This window comes from Pelodiscus sinensis, chromosome 27 (assembly GCF_052426305.1).
Source record: "Pelodiscus sinensis isolate ZL-2025 chromosome 27, ASM5242630v1, whole genome shotgun sequence".
Lineage (NCBI taxonomy): Eukaryota > Metazoa > Chordata > Testudines > Trionychidae > Pelodiscus > Pelodiscus sinensis.
Genome location: NC_143078.1, coordinates 10,435,370 through 10,455,932, shown reverse-complemented (window position 1 = coordinate 10,455,932; position 20,563 = coordinate 10,435,370). Strand labels below are relative to the sequence as shown.

Here is a 20,563-nt window from a genome sequence, read left to right as displayed (position 1 = left end):
AATCCAAACCCCAGCGCTCACTGGATGTTGTGTGATGGTTTCTCCCAGAAGGTTGAAATCGATACCCTTGATTGGGGCACTTCCCAGCTCCGAGACAAGGGACCGGTCAGGGCTCCAAACATTCATCCCATGTCTCCTCCTGCCCAGACCTAAGACTGCTTCTTACTCCCGTGGAAAGGAGCATTTCCAGCTGACGTCTCTTGTTACTGGAGAAACCCACGGGTTAGGAATCCAGCTGTGGATTGCAGGGGAACCACAAAGGGAAAGTTGAGAGGGAGAAGAAAGAGGGTATGCAGCCCGTGAATTATTTCTGGATTTCAAGGGAAATCCCATTCATGTGCTGCTGGTGGACCCAAAAGAGAAGAAGAAAGGGAGAGAGTGCGAGGGAGAGAAACAGGACGAAAAGAGCCAGGCACAGGAAGGGGAATGACGCAGTTTAACCGTGCCCCATCTCTTAGCTTATCTAACATGAGCCTCATCCGGCTCCCTTCACCCCTAGCCCCAGAGGTGCTCCCCATCGGACGGCGGTGGGGACAGCGTCAGGCATAATTAAAACCCAAGCCAGAGTGAAACCTTTCGCCCTCGAACAATGCAAACAATGCCCCTTCTGTCCCACCAGCCTGCACACCAGGGTCTGGAGGCGAGAGAGGCAGCGCAAGGCGACGGAGAGCAACGCAGCCCGACACAGACAGGGCTCTTGTTTGTCCATACAAAGGGGATGCGAGCCCATTGAGGTGCAGTGAAGCAGTGCTAAAGAAGCCTGCAGAAACCAGGGGGTTCCAGGGGGAGCCACCCCACCTGGGCCATGCTGTTTCTAAAACACGGGGGCATCACTGCCTCCTCCGTGTTGCGAGGCAGGTACAGCTCAGCGGGATCATCCCCATTTTACAGGATGGGGATGGAGTCAACGAAAGAGCCAGGAGTCCTATGTTGTGAGCATCTGCTCTACCCACTGGACAAGTGTGACCCAAACGGTGGGTTGCGGTGTCTGGGCAGAGGGTGCGTGTGTAACGGTGAGTCACCTACAAAGACAGAATGAAGTTGGTGGATCTCCTCAGGGAAAGGTTTGGGAACCAAAGCCCTAACCACACCCCCATGCAGGCTGTGGAACTGAACCCAAGTCCCATTCCACTCCACATAGGACACCCATCACCCGCCCCCTGGGAAAGACGGTGGGTAGGTCAAAGGAAGGATGTAAAATCCTGTTTCATCGGTTAACCAGTTAAACGTTATGTTTAACCTGTTAACCACTTAAATGGGGCCTGGGCAAGGGTTGTTCCAGCCAGACTTGAGCACCTCCTGCCTGTGTCAGGCGGGGCGGGGCGGGGGGGCTGTTCCAGCCCCCGCATGTTAGCTGGTCTGCATCACCAGGTAAGGGTGATGCTAACCAGTTAACTATTCACCTCCCTAGTTCAAAGCAGAATTTTTCCTCCAGACTGCAGTGGCTGAAGGCAGGTAGCGGGGATGGGAGGAGGAGAGATGTTAGCAGCGATACATAAGGCAGGCGGTGCCCAATACAGCAGCAGGAGCAGTGCGTCTGACAACTCAGGGAAGGGACGTTTCCTTGTATACTTCTGAATGGACTTTTAAGGAGCTGAGAATGGTCATGGAGAAGGGGCTCTCATTCCCATGCAGTCAAGACGTGTCGTTGCCATGAACTGTGACACTACCAAGTGCCCCATGGAGGGTGCTTTCATTCGGTTCTGAGCTTTGCCTCTCTCTCCTCCAAGGGCACCCAAGGAATCCGCTGCTGATAAAGGAGGCTTGAGCCAGGATGGTGCTGTTAAGGCACACCCCTCAGAACTAAGGGTGTTAAATAGCGGCGCTCTGGCTAATGGTAGAGTCGATACAATTAGTACTGACTACGCAAACAGTCGATAAGGGGGCCCACTGCAGAGCCACAGTGGGAGCATGGCTGCGGCTCTGCATTTTAAAAGGTAGAAAGAGCTCGCTGGGCTCCAAAATGCAGAGGCGCAGCGTCCCAGACTGGCGCAAGCAGAGACTGCTCAGTCCTGGCTCACACAAGGTCCAGCAGCCCCTGCCTGCGGACAGCTGGGGCCACATGAACAGGGGTGCTTGGCGGCAGCAGCAGCCTCAGTCCACGCTGGGACCCCCACAGACAGGAGCTGCTGCTGGAACAGCCTTGGCCCGCTAAGGGCAGGGCGGCTTCACAGCAGCCTCCTGTATCCACACTCCGCGCTGCCTCTGATCTTCCTGGTTCCGAGAAAGAGCGTAAATGGATTACTCGACTACTTACTCCCCCTCCCCGCTGCCTCTGCATGAGAAGGAGGAAGGAGGCAGCGGCATGGCAGAGATGGCACTGGGAGGAAACCGGCTTTTAAGCCTGCTCCCCCCAGCGCCAGCTCCTGTTTTGCTCCCCCTCCCTGCTGCCTCTCCTACAGAGGCAGCGGGGGGTGGGGGAAGGGGATGAGTAATCCATTTGCATCCTTACTCGGAACCAGGACTCCTGGGCTCCCTCAGTGGCTTTCTGACCACAACAAGGCCCCTCAATTCTCTGCGCCTCATACTCCCCCTTTGCAAAGCAAGGCTAATGCTATGTATCTGGAAGGTGTGGGGTACATGGAGACGCAGTCTGAACAGGTGTATCGGTTTTAAGTACCACATCTTTACTCCCCTATATGGAAACATACCCAAACAAATCAACAGCTCTGGATAATAAACCCAGCCCAGATGCCCAGATAATGGCTTAAATTTCAGAAGGGTCCCAAAGCACTTTAATGTTCTAGGGGGTGGGGACATGTCAAAACTAGGCAGAATGGAAACACTTCCATCCCCTTACTGCAGAATTACTGCTGTGTTAGCAACCAATGCACCCACTACTACCATGCAACCACCTCTGAAGCAAAATGCAGGCAGCTGTTAAAGAATGTGCTACAACAGCACTGCATTTTGGAGAAAGCAGGTACAGTGGAAACTGTAAAGGGTACTCGAGGTGGCAGGGTGCAATTAAACCAATGGGAATTCGTCCAGGACACCTGGGTTAACATCACAAAAGAGACCCACATGATCCGGGGGAGGGGAGGAGGATTGGACACTGGACTACTAATCAAAAGACAAGGGGAGTGATTCTCAGCTATGTAAAGGCCCTGTCGTGCGTAAAGGGGGCCCTAAAGAGTGTGGAAGAGGCCCCCTAGGAAAAGACATTGCATGCCCAAATGCAAGCTGGTGAAAGGGCTCCTTATGACCTCATCCCTGGCATGGGGAGGGAGGGTCAAAGAGGCATAGGCAGAATGTACTGCGTTATAGTTAAGTGACTTGCCCCAGCTCTCACAGGAAGTCTGTGGCAGAGCAGGAAACTGACCCCAGGTCTCCCAAATCCTTGAGTAGTTTCCTTACCCCAGGACATCCTTGGTCTCTAACAACCTACAGAAAGGCAAGGCTTGTGTTTTACATCTGCAGGCCAAAAGTTTGAGGTTCCCAACCTGAGACCCTGCAGAGGGGGCTGATTATCAGGCAATGCTAAGTTCCTCTGTCCCTTTACAGTATCTCTTACCAGGCATCCAAAAGCACTAGTCACTTAAAAGAGGGAACAAAGAACAATCAGGCTAGTGCCCCTCTTTGCCAGTTAACTCACAACCTCTGCCAAAAGGAATGAGGAAATATTTAAAGGGGAAACATAAGACGCCAAACAACCCGGGGTTTACTTAGGAATAAATGTAGCCAGACAAATCTGAAGGGGTTTTCTATTTAAACAAAATACATAAATGTCAGACAAAGAGGACATGGTGGATATAATATATCTGGATTTCAATGAGGCATCTGATACACAGTGCCACGCGATATCCTAAGGGGGAAATTAAATCAAGCTGGCTTGGACAGAAATACGATTACATGGATCAAAAGCTGGCTACTGAACGGGGAGAGGAAGGTAATTAATTATACGTGGTGGTTCATTTCGCGGAGGATGAGGAGGGGGGCGAGAGGAGGGAAGAGAGTGCTCATGGACTCCGGTTGGGAGGGGTATTAAGTGTCATCTTAGTTAGATGACTTTTGCAAACTATCTAGAAGACAGAGCAGAGGACATGGTGAAATTTGCATGACGCTGCTATAAGCTTGGAGGGTTAGCAGAGTCAAGGGAAGAGCAGAAATACATGCCCCAGGGATGGAGAAATAATAGCAAAGTGGCCTGCAACTAATAAAATGAGGTGGAGTGTGGATATGTCCCGGGTAACGCAAGTGAGAAACAATAATCCTGAACAAGCGCCCAGTGGAAGGAAAAGCCTTACAAAGCAGCAACAAATCAAACGTTCCCACCTTGGGGGAACCCAACAGCACTTTGTGTCTAAATTGCTTCCCTGTTAAACAGCGAAAGCCACACCACCACTCTAGACAGCCAGGAGAGCAAGTGAACATGAAACCCTCCCCTGGAGGAGCATGTCCCAGGAACAGGCCGGCTAAGTCTACACTGGCATGATTTTCCGAAAATGCTTTTAACGGAAAAGTTTTCCATTAAAAGCATTTTCGGAAAAATCGCGTCTAGATTGGCAGGACGCTTTTCCGCAAAAGCACTTTTTGCAGAAAAGCGTCCGTGGCCAATCTAGATGCAGTTTTCCGCAAAAAAGCCCCAATCGCCATTTTTGCGATCGGGACTTTTTTGCAGAAAACAGTACTATGCTGTTTACACTGGCCCTCTTGCGCAAATGATTTGCGCAAGAGGGCTTTTGCCCGAACGGGAGCAGCACAGTATTTCCACAAGAACACTGACGATCTTACATGAGATCGTCAGTGAAGCAAAATGCAGGACAATGTAGCACTTTAAAGACTAACAAGATGGTTTATTAGGAGGTGATGAGCTTTCGTGGGCCAGACCCACTTCCTCAGATCAAATAGTGGAAGAAAATAGTCACAACCATATATACCAAAGGATACAATTAAAAAAAATGAACACACATGAAATCGTCAGTGTTCTTGCGGAAATTCAAACGGCCAGTGTAGACAGCTGGCAAGTTTTTCCGCAAAATCAGATGATTTTGCGGAAAAACTTGCCAGTCTAGTGATAGAAATGTAGCCGTGTTAGTCTGGGGTAGTTGAAGCAAAATGCAGGACAATGTAGCACTTTAAAGACTAACAAGATGGTTTATTAGATGATGAGCTTTCGTGGGCCAGACCCACTATTTGATCTGAGGAAGTGGGTCTGGCCCACGAAAGCTCATCATCTAATAAACCATCTTGTTAGTCTTTAAAGTGCTACATTGTCCTGCATTTTGCCAGTCTAGACACAGCCGCCCAGTACGCGTGTTGGCAACAAAGCAGTTAACAGTCCCTTCCACTAAGGACAGGGTGGCCTAGGAAGACTGATTTCAAATCCTGGTCAACTCTGTGATGAGAATGAGTCTCAGTCCACCCATAACCACAGCACAGAACCCACCAGCACTAGCTAAGAGCCACCAGGCCAAGGCCGGACTGGAACAGAGATGCCCAATTCCTCTCTCACATGCACAGGTGCGTCCCCTTGGGTCAGGGCTGAGGCACAATAGGAGGGGGCAGCAGGGTGGGGTAGCGAGGAAGGAAACAAAAGGAGTTGCTGCTGCCATTGGAGGCTCTGAATTTGCATCCCCAGCTCAGCAGGTGCTGGAAGCACCCAAAGAGGGGGAAGCTTCTTTGAGCCAAAGGCCAAGTCGACACTGGCAACAGAAGGACAAAACTTCTGTGGTTCAGGGGTGCTAACCCCGGTCCCACAAAAGACAAAAGTTTTGCCACAGTGAGGGCCAGTGCAAACAGCGCGTTGTCGGCAGGAGCCCTCTTGCGGGCAAAAGAGCCAACCAAAAGCAGCTACACTGCCTGATGTTTAGCAACACGGCCGTGTCACTAAAAGCTGTGCCGCCAGGCCCGCCATCGGGAAGGGGACAACTGCCCTGGGGCCCGGCAATTCAAAGCGGCCCAGGGCTCCCACCGCTACCACCATGGAGCCTCCGTCTCTTTAAATTACCTCCAGAGTCCCACATAGCGCAGGCCAGATGGCGCTGGTTGGCGGGAGGCGGGGGGGGGGGGGGGAGTACAATCTGGGCTGCTCTAGCCCTGCCCCGCTACCTGAGGGCCCACCCCTTCCAGAAGTGCAAAGCTGTGCCCACCCCACCTTGCCTAAGGGCCTGGCGAGACTGTCAGCTCACCTGTGTGTAGTGTAGACAAAGCCTCAGTTAGGATAAGCCTAGCAGCAGGCAGGATGGGAGAGGGAGGAGCAGGAAATGAAAGCCCAGAATGGCTCTCACCCTAGGGCATTGGGGAAACCCTGCTTATCTCCAGGATGAGTCTGCCGCTGTCTGCAGAAACAGAGACAGGGTCCGACAGGATGCCAGCAGCCCACTTTGGGCCCTTCAGAGACAAAACAGGCTGCATTATAAATTTCGGGGAGGGGAGTCATGTGATGTGTGCAGAGCCGTGACCACCCACCTCAAATGATAGAACGCAGGCGTGTCTCAGATAATTGCAGTAGGCCAGAACCTGCCTCCCTTCCTGCCCCGGGCAGAGACTGTACGTCGCTGTAGCCCAAAGCCCATTCTCCTCCGGGCACGGATCCAGGCAGCGCAGACAGAATGATGGCATCTATCCCCAACACTAGGGATGTTAATTAACGATTAATTGGTTAGTCAAGTAGTCAATGGAATTTCCATCAACTACTCGATTAGTCGACGGGCACTTCCGCCTTCGAAATGTACAAGAACCCCAGTGGGGACTCTTGTGCGTTTCAAAATTGGAATGCGGCGTGGAGCCCAGGGTCAGGTGGGGAGTGCTGATCCTGGGCTCCACAAGGCACTGCCGCTTTGAAATGCCATGCGGAGCCCAGGCACTCCCCAGCTGACCCCGGGCTCCACTGATAGAGGCAGCAAGGGAGGTGGGGGAGCAACTAGTCGACTATCTTGTCGACTATCCAATAAGCATGCGCTTATTGGATAGTCGACTAGTCCTTTACATCCCTACTCAACACCCAGCAACATGCCCAGTCCAGACCCTACTTCCAGCGACAATGACATGAACACGGATCAGCTGTGCTGATTTCCATGGGGTTTCTCCAGATCCATGGCATTGCAACAGAGCGCAGTATCAATCCGGACGTTCCCACGGTCCCTTCATCACCACAGGATCAGAGCCCCCAGTGACGTGTGCCTCCACACCCCTAAGGGACTCTGCTCCTCCTGACCCCAGGATTCTCGCCAGGTTTGCATTTCTCCCTCCTTGCTGTAGCAAGCAGGAGATGGAAGAGAGAGAAAAGGTGAAGCAGGAGAGGTGCGAATTCTGTGAGGAGCTGAATGCTTTCACTTCCCACTGGGGCACGGAGGATACTCTGTGCTTTCCCAGATCCAGCCTGGGATGGCTATGAAAGCATCTGAAATAGCAACAGAACAAAGACCACAGGAACGTGCACCAGCACCGAGGACGGATGCAGATTAGCAGGTGGCAAGGAGGTTACCTTGCACAGGTGTGAAACAGGTCAGGGGCAGGAAAACCATCTATGGGAAATTTTGACCAAGGACCTTATTTACATGCCGGAGTAGTCCTGAGTCAGCCATCAATGCTTTGCGGCCGGTGTTGCTGACCCTCACGCTTAGGCAAGTCCTTCCTTGAATGCGGGTGGTTAGAATGGGGTGGGTCAGCCTCACTCGATCGCATACGCCAAACAAACAAACGGAAGCCACCACCAGGTCTTCTAGTCACATCTCCTACCACCAATACCAGGCACCGGCAAGGACACACTGGGGTTTGCGGCTAGTGAGCTAACCAGAGATAGATCGATCCCGATCGGCTCAGCCGGCGCAAACTCTTTGCACAGCTTTCTTGATACTTCGGGGCCACCAGCATTGCTCATAATTTCTAATCACAGTACAGGTTGTACCCTCCCTAAACCGGAACTCTCTGGTCCGGCAGGACCACGGATGTTGCTGGACCACAGAGCCCAGGGACAGGGAGGTCTGGTGGCAAAGCTAGGAGTGCGGCAGGAGGATCTGGCAGCTCAGTGGAGTGCTCCAGCCGCAGCTGCACAGCAGGGAGCTCCAGCTCCAGGGAGCCCAAGCTGGGCCGGGAGCGGCGGGCTGGTGCCGGAGGCCAGCAACAGTGGATCCAGGGCCAGAGTTCGAGCCTGGGGGTACCCAGCAGTAGGGAGGGGCAGGGAGCCAATGACAGGGGACCTCCCCTGGTCCAACAAATCCCCTCGTTCGGGACCAATCAGGTCCCAAGGGTGCCAGACCAGGGAGGTCCAACACCTAGAGGCTGTAGCACCTAGAGCAGGGCTACTCAACTTTGGAAGACCCGAGGGCCACAATGATACTCCCAGCATATGTCGAGGGCCACAACTTAAGTGTCGTTGCATATACATGCACAAGGCTCGACAAATCATGTAATCTACTCGCCCGTGGCGAGTAGATTACAAGTCGGCACAGCCAGCGCAGCGCGATCTGCGCACGCGCAGCGCGATCTACACATGCGCAGCTCGCAGAACCGCATGGCTGGCGAGCGGGGCTCGCCGCCGCTTGGCGAGTCCTGTACATGCAAATAGCTTATTTCACACTGATGGGGGGATAAATACAAAGCACTGCCCACAATGCCCCAGTGCTCCCGGCACCTCTTCCCTGGGGGCTAATAAAATAAAAAATATTTATGGAGATATACATATCCCATAGAGCTGGAAGGGACCTTAAGAGGTCACCAAGTCCAGTCCCCTGCCCTCACAGATTTGCCCCAGATCCCTAAATGGGCCCCTCAAGGATTGAACTCACAACTCTGAGTTTAGCAGGCCAATGCTCAAACCATTGAGCTATCCCTTCCGCTAGAAATGCTGACATCCTGTACCTGTCTGTTCTAGCCAGATTGCCCGCTTGCATCTTTCAATGCTCACCCCACCTGGAGACACCTCGCCACTGTGGAGCGTGTTCCCAGTAGAGGCCATATTCAAAGGATCCCACCTGCGGGCCGTGTGTTGAGCCCTGCATAAACCCAAACTGCCCCGCAGGCCGCAAACAAATGGGTCACAGGCCGCATGCAGCCCACAGGCCACGTGTTGAGTAGCCCTGACCTAGAGGCTCTAGTCCCATGGCGCCCAAAAAGTTTTGAAACAGTAGCCATTACAGTGGCTACTGCTATAGCAAACTAGCCACATTATTCTGAAAACGTACATAATTTTGGGAGCCAACTAGCCACACTCAACTAGCCAAATAGCCACATGCGGCTAACGGCTACTGTGTTGGACACCAAGGCCTAGACTAAGGCCAGAGCCGCACTGTGCTGAGCACTGGATGTGCACAGAACAGAGTTCCTGCCCTGAAGAACTTGCACTTGACGTACAAGACAGGAGAGATCTGGCAAGAGTCTCACGACGGTGATTGCTGGTCACTGGTAGAAGGGAGCTACGTGAGCACAGACCAGGAATCCACACCACTCACTGCATCTCTCCTTCCCCTCACCGTGAGCTTGCTTTACAAGAAAGAGGGGGTGGGGTGAGCAGAGAATTCTGCCATTTCCCCTTAGGAAATTCCTGAGCCCATCACCTGAGGAGCGGGAGAGGTGAGGGCAGGGGAAAAGGGAAGCCGAAGTGGGGCCAGGCCCCTCATGTGAAATGGGGAGGGGGAAATTTGGGCCAGTTTTAAAATAGCCCAGCCGGTTCTGCTTGGCTTCACCCTCTGTAGCGCTCAGCAGCTTCTGCTTTTGCTCTGACTCACCCGCAGCCCGGGGCGGGGGGAGGCCCACAGATCTGAGAGAAGGAGAATGAAAACCACCGGAGTCACAAGGGCCGTGAAAACCGGAAAAGACACCCAACTCAAGTCTGGAGTTCGGCCACCACAGAATGGGGTCTCATGAGCCCGCTTGGCCTCAGCTGGGGGGTGCCCTCTTTGCTTGGAGGAGAGCACCCCCTCTCCCTCCTCGGAAAATCCAGAGTGCAGCAGGACATGATGCTGGTGAGTCACTAGGAGGCGCTCTTCCCTCCGAGGGCAAACCAAACCACCAGCCCAAAGCAGTGCAGCCTTATAGGCCAGGCCCACAAGCGAGGTCCCAGCGAGCTGTGGGCCTTTAAAGATCCTATTTATTCTTTGCAAGATGAGAGGCATTAGCCTCGGCATCCTGACCAACACAATCCAGGCCAGGCACCCCACCTCCGTACATTCTAACAAAGAGACCTGCACATCCAGCACAAAAGCAGTCTATGTAGCCTCTGCTACACGCATCTGGTACCACCCTAGATCCGGGATCTCAGCCCCTTAGGGTCACAGATCAGTGCTAGGGAACCTCAGTGGCCCTGACCTTCTCGTGAAGCTAAATGGGAACAGGTTTCTTCAGGGAAAAAGCCGAGAACCTTAAAACAGAAGGGCCCCCAGCAAGACGCTTTATGCACATAGCACCCAGCACAATGGGGCCCTGAGCACTGTTTCCTACAAGCCGAGTGCTTGGCCGGCCACCCAGGAGATTGAAATGCTGCCCAGCTGAGTAGCAGAGCGCTCAAAGCCTGCAGCATGTGTTTCTACTAGGTATGTAAATAGGTAACTTTACCGGCATGCTTACCTGGGTAACTGGTAAACCAGCGCTGGCTGCACTGTGCCACAGGCAGGGGGCTGCTCCAGCCTAGCCCACCCCAAGCAGCCACCCTGGCCCTGGCCCAGTGAGCCTGTTAAATGTGATGTTTAACCAGGTAACTTTTTAACCATAAGTTTACATCCTCTTTTCTACTGGTGGTACGCATCCACATGTGGCTTGGCGCACACATTTATTCCGCATTTAGATGGGAAAAATTATTGGTCCTGATCCTGACTGGGGCCTTGGAGTATTATTGGTGAGATCCACTGATGGGGTCAGCTGGCACAGTCCCATTGCCTTTGCCATTTATGCCAGCTGGGGGCCTGGCCCAGACAGAGCGATCTAGAACCAGCCAGCTACAGACAAACTAGATCTAAGGACGGACAGACATAGGTGAGGTGGATTACAGCTCAGATCATTTTCAGGTTCCAGCTCTCATCCCGTCACCTTGCCTCATTCAATCCACCACTCCAGCCATGTTCCCCGCTTTTGTAACCCCTTCCCCATCTCTGTTAGCTCCCTGCCTTCCTGCAGCTGCAATCTGATACCGGAGGGCAGAGCCCATGCACACCTGGTGGCCTTTCCACCAAAGCAGGACAAAAGTGGCTCGCAGAGGGCGGACCTCTGGAAAGAGGCAGAGAAAAAAGTTCCCTTCATTGTGGAAGGTCTTACCGGTCATAGCGCAATCACAATGGAGTCTAAACCCAGATTAAGCCTGGGTGAGGGCAGGCAGAGGGCCCATCTGGGTTAGGCAGGGCCTGACATGAATCTAGGTAATCATGCCTCCCAATGAAACGACACCTGCTAGCTGCTCTGTGGTCAGCAGCCCGGAGGCCTGCCTCTGCGCTTGTAGGGTGCATCAGCGGTCAGCCAGCAAGGCGGCAGTCCTGCCAATGGGATTGGGTTTCCTTTCAGCCCTGCTGCCCAAGCACCTGTTCCCACTGGCCACGTCTGAGCAGTGCCTCCTGTCAGTCACCGAGAAGTAAGGGCAGAGGACTTGCAAAAGAAAAGAGGGGAAGGGGATCAGGGAGACACGTGTAGGGAAGGAAACAAACAACGGAGAAAGGAAAGGATAAGAATGCAGACAAGGGAGAGAGAGGAAGAGGGGACAAAAGAGAAGGGAGTGGAGAAGCAGAGAAAGGAAGAGAAAAAGGAGGAAAATAGAATAGAACTTCTTTGCCCTCTGCCCAGAATCTGGGGAGGGGGAACATCTGAAACAGAGATCTGGGGGGACACTTCCAGGAGCCACCTTCGGGCTGGAAGCTCAGGGTCGGGGCTCCAGCAAGCGGAACTAGGATCACGTTCTCAGATGACGCCAGGTCCCACAAACCCCTGGCTGGTGCTGCTGACCTGGGGCTGAGAAACAGAGGAAGGAACTCAGAGGGGTGAGCCTCTGGAAGGCATGTGCCAGCCCTAGGGCAGGAAGCTCTGAAGGCCACTGGCTCTACAGACAGAAGAGAAAGTGGAGAAGAGTGGGGGACCCAGCATGCTTTTGGGAATGAGACTCTCCCCCTGAAGCAGCATCTGGGGTCATAGGTGAGGCAGGGGAGGGCACAATGGGCTGTGCTCCCAAGAGCCACAGCCAGGAGGAGCAAGGGGCAGGCAGCAGCCAGCGGGGGGATATGGCCAGGGGAGCAAAGCTGGCTGGAGCCACGTTGCTCCACTTGCCCCGCCAGTGCCAGCGAGTGCAGGAGAGGAGGGAAGACAGCAGCTACCAGCGGCAGACCCTCAGCCCCACTAGTCCCCTGGGGGAAGAGGAGGAGCAGGGGCGGGGACAGCAGAGCAGGGGCAGAACAGGGCTGTCCTTACATCACTTCGATCAGGCTGTGTCCCTGGGTGACCCTCCCCTGGATTCTAAGCTTCTATATAGTCAGGAAGACACCGAATCTCATGTTGACAGTGGGGAGAGACAGAGGCATCCTAGGCTGGACAGATGTCAGAGAGGGTCCCAAGAACACACACCCCCACAGGGGTTGGGTCAATCAGTATCACTCCCCTCCCCATTAGCAGGTACCTCCAGCCCCAGCTTCCGGGGCCAACAATGCTGCTTAGAGGGAAACTTTCTTCCTGGTGCCTTTAACTCATTGCCAATCGCATTTTTGGCTGCACAGCAGGCACTAAGGGGTTAACACCAGCATTCCCTGTAAGCTGTGAACTTGTGCGGCCACTCAGAAATTCAAATGCCACTCTACTGATCAGCAGAGTGGCCACAGCTAGGATTTATATTTATCATGGTAGTGTGCAGCCTCACATGCCTCGGTGCACATCAAAAAAATTATTCCACACATGGATAGAAAAGATTAGAGGGAACATTCGGTTAACACCCTATTCTAGCCCTGTTAAGGTCACTAGCTGCTCTGTCCCATGCTGTCAGAGCACCCATACCCATGCTGTGTGTGAACTTCTCTAGATAGCATGTGTTGCTATGTCTGGTCTGACCCCAAGCCAGCCGTAGGATAACTTCCCCTTTCCCCTAGCTGCACTGCATCTCCTGCATCATGGCCAATTATTTAGCATGTGCAGCACCACAGCACCTAGGAGCCTCGGTCACGGGCCAGGATCCCATCAGGCAGGTGCACGGTCCGTGTTTCTCAGAAGACCAGATTCTTAGCTTCAAGTCAACAGAGCGATGCCTATTGACACTCGATGAAGAGACAGCACAAACAGCTTTCGATGGGGGTGGGGATTTGAAGTAGATACTGCAAATTACCTCACAGCTGTCCCAGCCAGCCTGCTTTCGAGATGTTTCAGAGGGCTCGGCCTCGCGTGATTCAGACGAAGTCCCGAGCCTGGGAAAATACGGGTGGCTGGCAGCCCCTGCCTCAGGGAAACCTGGGGTCGGGCAGAAGGCAAGCAGTAGGGACAAGGAGACGGGTCTGGTCAGCTGTGGGGCAAGAATACATGTTCAGGAGTCCTGTTGGGATTTCTGGGGCCTGTTTATCCCCTCGTCCCGATGGACACTACAGCCCGGAATGGTGAGACAAGGGTGGATCCTAAACTCAGGAAGCAGGTGCAGAACAGTAAGGGAGACGGAGAAAGGAAAAAAGTCCTGACCGGCATGAGCAGGGCCCAATGTGCATTAGGAACTGGATACCTAGGGCCTGGCCCCCGGCTACTCTGGCCCCTAGCATCAGGGTGCTAGGTGTGCCTGCGGTGACGGGCTGCTCACCCTTCTACACAGCCCATGACTTTGCTCCCAGCCTGGGGGACGGCGGGGCCCACTCAGAAGCAGCGATACTCAGCAGCTGACGTGCTCCGCGTTCCGACCCCGCTGAGGCTAACAAAGACACAGTGTGTTCAGCCTTGAGCCACAAAGGGGAGCCTTGCAGAGCCGCGGCTGAGGGTCAGGCCAGGAATTCGGCAGTGCAGAAAGCTGCTTCTCCTCGGCTGGCAGGGGCACATCACGGTGGGGACCAGCTAATTCGTACGGTGGGGAAGGAGGGCAGCATGTGGAGTCTTCCTGGGCTCTAAGGAGGGAGGGCAGCCCCTCACTCCCTGTCCCTGGAGCACAGGAAGGGCAGGCGCTGGGGGCAGCAACACTCTGCCCCCATATGCCTACAGCAGATTTCTGGGGATGGAGTGTGGGTGGAGCCAGGCTGGCAGTTTAGGAAGGCAACGCCTTCCGCCGCCTAGCATGCCGGCCACCCATGGGAACCCCTATATCACTCCCTGGGTACTAATGCAGCCACTCCAGATTTACACAGGAATAAAGAACAATCCGATTCACACTCATCAATCCTAAAGGATCCCAGGGAGCATTAGAAGTTGATCTTCAAATTCTACAGGTGGAGCACTTCCATACCACTCAAATGCAACTATATCTGGGGTGGAATGCTGCTGCTCTTAACAGCGCACAGCAACGCTGCCCAACAGTCATCTACCGGAGGGTTCTGAATTTGGATCCAATTTGGATTTATATAGAATGGACCACAGCTGGAGATCAGCTACGCTAAAGAGCTGTGCTCCCATTTCGGTAGCATAATAAATGGCCGAATTTTTCAAAGCACGGTTAGGTGCTCAGTCCTTTGGAAAACCTGACCCCACTCCTGGGTGCTAAGCACTTGAAAATCTGGCCTGGAGCTCTTTGGAAAAAGCTGGCGGATATTTATGCTAGAAATGCTACAGCATAGATATTTACTGCAGCGACAGAAGGGGTTCTTCCATCGATGCAGTAAATCCACGTCTCTTAGCAAGGGTCACAGCCTTGAGCCATGTAGCTAAGCCAACCTAATTTTGTGCTATAGACTAGCCCCTATTGTCTTATAGGTTTGCAGGATCATGCCTTAAGTTTGTGAAGTGATTTGGGATCCTTTGGGGCAAAGCTGCTGTGTAAACAAATTAAATTAATGGACTAAAATACAAAGGGTGATGCCAGTATAAAAAATTACTCTTCCTTAAAACTCTGAGTTATTTACTGACACACGTTTTGCTGATGGATCTTTTCCAATGTTCACAGGGCTTGTAGTTTTATAAGTTCTCTCATTTGCACGAGAGTCCTTCTGGAATAATTTCCACCAAAGAACAGAGCTGATGTAACCAAGAACACAACTGGCCACTACTCTCTAGGACTGGTTTTATATAGCACCTGCCACCAGGGGATGAAAGCCCCAGGGTCTGATTCCCTACTGCAATGCTGAGATGGCATTTGCACCCCTGCAACATGAGCACAAAGTAGGTACAAAGCCATTACCGGCCGTGGGAGCGGAGGGGTTTTGCACTCCAGATGCAAAACGACACCTGTTGGGAAGATCCGAGAATCCGACCCCCGTGAGTCGTTTTCACTGACTGTTTGCGAATCTCCCAACAGACAGCAACTCCTGTTGCTTGGCAACAGGCTGAATTTTCCAAAGTTGCGCACAGCCACCACTTGGCAACTGACCAGGTTTGTGGAACTGCCTTGTTCCCGAGCTCTGCTGCCCTTGATCTGCAGCTCATTATCGCTCCGTTGTCTCCAAAATATGCCCCGTCTTTACTTAGGCAGCAGGAACGGCAGCCTACCGCCCAGGCTGCCAATGGCCCAGCTTCTCCTCCACACAGCAAGGTGCTGCCACCCTGAACATGCCCCCCAAACGCCTACCATCCCGGTCTCCCAAGCAACGGGCCCTTCCTGGCCACCGAAGGAGCAGGGGGAAGTCTGAGCCAACCAGTGGAACTGAACAAAATAAAACCCAGGGTTAAAAATAAACCGTGCAACGAGCCCGTGTCCAGATATAGCCCATGCACAGCACACGGGACGGCTCAGGTTACTGGCCCTTACCCTCGCCAAGGGGAGCCCGCTGCCAGCCTTATTGTGGCACTCGCTCCGGGAGGCTGCCAACGAGGTATGCAGTGCAGACTTTAGCGGCCCTTCGTGGCGCCTCCACTCTGAATTCCACGCGGTGGACACAGCGTGTTCCATGTGGGGGTGGGAGAGAGGGAGGCGCTGCCGCCTCTCCAAGCAAGCTCTGCAGCAGCGCTGGTGAGGGGCTGACAGACGCAGGGTGGCAGGAACGCCGCCCTACGCAGCAGAGGAGAAGCTGGGCCACACGGGGGAAGCCACATTTAATGCACGGTCCACAGATTATCCCCACACAGCCCACAACCAAAAGCTATAAGGCAGAGGGGCCGAGCAGTCTCTTGGTTGCAATATACTTAGCATGGTTCTCTGCTATGAATACCCTCCATCCGGCATAGGCCAGCCCCATCTTTTCAGGGTACAGTCTGAGTGCTCAAAGCAGAGCGGCTGTGCAGCTACAGGGAGGTGAGGCTGTATAATCTGGTGTCACCAAAACATCAGGTTTGCAAAGAGTTACATCCCTGGGCACCAGGCCCTGGAGGCTACGCACAGGCGGACAGGATCACTAATGGAGGAACAGATAGGCCTGCCCTCGAGTCTAATCCACAGAGCTACGCGCAGCAGGGCAAGCTTCTTGCCCCACAACCCTGCCCTCAGAGGACCTCTAGGGGGCAGAAGGAACCCTTTCTGCTGAGACACCTGACCCACGGAATTAACAGTGGTGCCTTCGACACCCTTCAGTCAGAAACTGAACGACAAGCCACCACACTGATTCCACACGGGTCAGCTAAACAGAGACAAATTGCAGGCTGAGAAAGGGGGAGGCCCCGTAGCCCATTGCCAGTCCCCTGAGTCACCCAGCTATGACTGATCACGGTGTTTTATGAATGGAAAGATCAATTGAATATTGACTCTCAGGCAGTGGGGTGGTTGCACCAGGGAGCTACAGGGGAAAGCCGGGGGAGGAGAAAGGGGGGGGAGATCTGACCTTTGATTCTCAGTTTGTGCTGCTTCATTGATAAACACAAGTGTTTAGGAAAGGAAACAGTAAAGAAAGAAGTGAAAATAACTGTTTCTTTATACAAAAAAAAGCCATCTTCCTTCCTTGTTTCTCTTTTCTGAATGCCACTAAGAATCAGGGAAGGAAAGGGCAGTGCCCACCCATGGGTGGGCCGGGCGGCACCAAAACCCCTGCGCGAAGCCCAGGAAGCAGACTCAAGAGATATACAGACACCCTTAAAAAACAGGAGCACCCAAACTCAGCCCAGCCAAGCAGCTGCTATGGGCTCAGAGCCCCACCCAGTTTAAAGGAAGAGTCGCCACCATCCTCAGGGTTAAAACGTAGAGGCGGCCCACGGCGGCTCCAAGGCCCAGTGGTGCAGGTCTCGGCTGGTGCTTTCAACACTGAGGGGTAGGGTCACACCACAAGCTGACAGGGAGGGAAGGGCATGCCGGGTGTCCCGGCTCTAGATCTGCGCCAGCAGCAAGGGGCGTTCGGGATGCCAGAGCCAGGAGGGTTCAGAGAGGGGGACGTACTCGCAGCTGGCATGGAGGCCACTTCACCGCTGCACCTCTCAGCCGGCTATTCTAGATTGGGCTCACTGCCCTCCCTCCCCCGCACACAGCTGTCACAATAGGCACTGCACACACACACCCCAGCTGGCATCCTCCAGCCAGCGAAAAGCAAGCACCTTAGCTAGCACGGCGGGTTCTACCCCGCGGTTGTCATTCTGCGCTCGGCGCACTGCAAAGGCTGCGCTGCACGGCCGGTGCTGGCAGGGCTGGTGCCCATAGGGCACTGCGTGATGCTGGGAGTGATGACAAGGGAGGCACACAAACATGGGGGGGGATGAAATTACCCCAACCTCCTCCTAAACTTCTGACCACCTTCCTGTCTGGTTCACAACACAGAGCCGCCAAGGCCCAGCAACTGAGGAAGGGCACAGAGCTGAGACTCGGTGCATCGAGAGGCCTTTCCTACCCTCAGCCCTTCGTGACCAGCGGGTCTGGTTTGTTCTTGTTTTCCCACTATGAAACTGTAAGGACAACAGCCAGCCAAAAGCTCAGACACCCAGCTTCCTCCGGACAGGTCCCCCTGCCTTCCTGAACAGTCCCACAATCACAGTGCTCTCTGGAGGCACCATGAAGTTGCAGAGCCTTTCTCTCCTCCCCACCCAGAGCTGGCTACAAGGCGCCCCACCAACCGAGGCCCCGGCACTTAAACATAGCCCTGGAAACCACACCCGCTTTCAAACCCCGCTTCCAGCACGAGGGACCCAGAACGCCCTGTATCGCACAGTCCCTCTGCACCCGCACCCCCCTCTACGACAGCAGGGCGTGCTGCTCCATCTGCCACCCATGGGGTGCGGGGATGGAGGAACGTGCCACATGCTCACTGCTCACAGCGTTCATTACCTGAATGCCGAGCGTGGCTCCCAGCAGCCAGGAAGAGTGGAGAAATGAGCTCAGATCCCTGCCAGGACGGGGACACCCAGTCGTATCCCCCCGTCACCGTCCGGGGCGATCTGGCTGACTCTTCCCCGGGACCTGCATTTCCTCATTTTTCAGGGCCCTGCTTCTAATTTAGCGCCCGGCAGCAGCGGGAAGAGGAAGTTGCAAAAGGCCCCAGAGCTGGTTGTCTCATTCGCTTAGCGTGACGAAGAAATTACTCAGCCAGCTAAAGGAAATAAATATATAGAGCCAAGGGCCACGAGGCGTCACCACATCTCCAGCCCTCCTACCGCACGGTCTGTGACCTCTCCGAAGAGAGAGGCGCATATCCCCGCACCTCCCGCCTGCGGCCCACTCGCTGCAGGGAATCAGAGCTGTGATTTGCGGGAAGGGACAGTGATTTTGCAGTCACACAGGTATGGTGGCGGGAGGTTGAGGGTGTGGGTCTATGATTCCTCACTGGCTACAGCAGCTCTGTTTAGCCCAGGCACAGTCTCATCATGGCCTGCATAACATCCAGGACACTATATTATCCCAGGATCATACAATATCTTACAGCCATAAAAATCAATAAAGCTTCACCACCCGCCCTTCAAGACAGGTCATTAGCCTCCTTTTACAGATAAGCAAAACTAGGTATGAAACAAAACCACAGAAATGGACCAAGGCCAAACAAGCAGTCACTGGCAGAAGCACAAACAGAACCAAAGAGGCCTGAGTCCACTCCTCTTCTCTGATCACTAGGCACGCACACCTCCCATAGAGACTAACGAGCCGGCAGTAAATACTACTCCCCCTTTCCTTTGCAACGTCTGACCACTGATAGCAAAGCGCTGCACAGACATTTATCAACCAAGCCATGCAACTTCCTGGCATGGCAGGAATTATCCACTACATTTTACTAACCGAGAAATTGAGGCAAAGACAGGTGATGTGACATATCCAAGGACAGGGAGAGTCTGTGGGACACTGACCCCGCAACACCGGTGCTTTCGGTACTATACTTGCCCTTTGTCCAAAAGGCTCTCAAAGCGCTTTAAGAACTTAAGAGCACTCCCAGCTCCTACAGGTGAAATGCAGAGAAGCACAGAGTTGTTTAACAGCTGCATAGCAATTCCAAGCAGCAGCAGGAAGAATCATGGACCTACCTGAAACTGCAGGGGGAGAAGGAGGAATTTTAATAGGAAGGACCCAGTAACCCACACTGGAATTTTCCCAGGACTCTGAGACTAACATCTGTATTCTTGCCAAATAAAGGGCATGTGATGTTTATTGACCACAAGGGTCAGTGCCTTGATTTCACACCTCACCCCTAAGTTTGTGGATGATACTAAGCTAGGAGAAGAGGTAGATTGGAGGGCAGGGATAGAGTCCAGAGTGACCTAGGATTGGAGGATTGGGCCAAAAGAAATCTGATGAGGTTCAACAAGGACAAGTGCAGAGTCCAGCACTTGGGACGGAAGAATCCCAAGCATTGTTACAGGATGGGGACCAAGTGGCTAAGTAGCAGTTCAGCAGAAAAGGACCTGGGGACTGCAGTGGATGAGAAGCTGGACATGAGTCAACAGGGCACCTTTGTAGCCAAGAAGGCTAATGGCATATTAGGGTGCATTAGGAGGAACATTGCCAGCAGATCCAGAGAAGTGATTATTCCCCTTTATTCAGCTCTGGTGAGACCACATCTGGCCCCATCTCCCCCACTATAGAAAGGATGTAGACGCTTTGGAGAGGGTCCAGCGGAGGGAAACCAAAATGATTAGGGGGCTGGAGCACTTGACCTATGAGGAGAGGCTGAGGGATCTGGGCTTATTTAGTCTGCAGAAGAGAAGAGTGAGGGGGGATTTGATAACAGCCTTCAACTTCCTGAAGGAGGGTTCCAAAGAGGATGAAGAGAGGCTGTTCAAAGGGGTAGCAGATGGCAGAACAAGGAGCAATGGTCTCAAGTTGTAGTGGGGAAGGTCTAGGTTAAATATTAGGAAAAACTATTTCCCTAGGAGGGTGGGGAAGCACTGGGATGGGTTCCCTAGGGAGGGGGTGGAACCTCCATCCCTGGAGGTTTTTAAGTCCCGGCTTGACAAAGCCCTGGCTGGGATGATTTAGTTGGGGTTGGTCCTGCTTTGGGCAAGAGGCTGGATTCGACTCCTGAGGTCTCTTCCAGCCCTAGGAGTCTATGATTCAAAGATGGCACTTCCGGCACCAGAGAAACCACCAAGACATTGCAACCGAGCACTGTTGCCCTGGGCAGCACACCTTAGTGACAGAGTTAACGAAACAGAGGACGCTAGTTTCAAGTCCCACAGCCACAACTAGTGAAAA

General features: G+C 53.5%; 1 protein-coding gene across 12 annotated transcripts in view; it reads right to left on the bottom strand.

The window, feature by feature from the left end:
• The window catches only part of TFEB (transcription factor EB), a 92,167-nt gene that overhangs the window by 50,954 nt on the left and 20,650 nt on the right, over positions 1-20,563 (bottom strand). For 2 of the 12 annotated variants that reach the window (XM_075910341.2, XM_075910344.2), the window contains exon 1: positions 18,212-20,228. The exons of 7 other annotated variants lie outside the window; for them this stretch is intronic. The gene's annotated coding sequence lies outside the window, so the exon portion shown is untranslated. 3 more of the 12 variants (XR_012897896.2, XM_075910351.2, XM_075910349.2) reach the window with 3 other exon arrangements.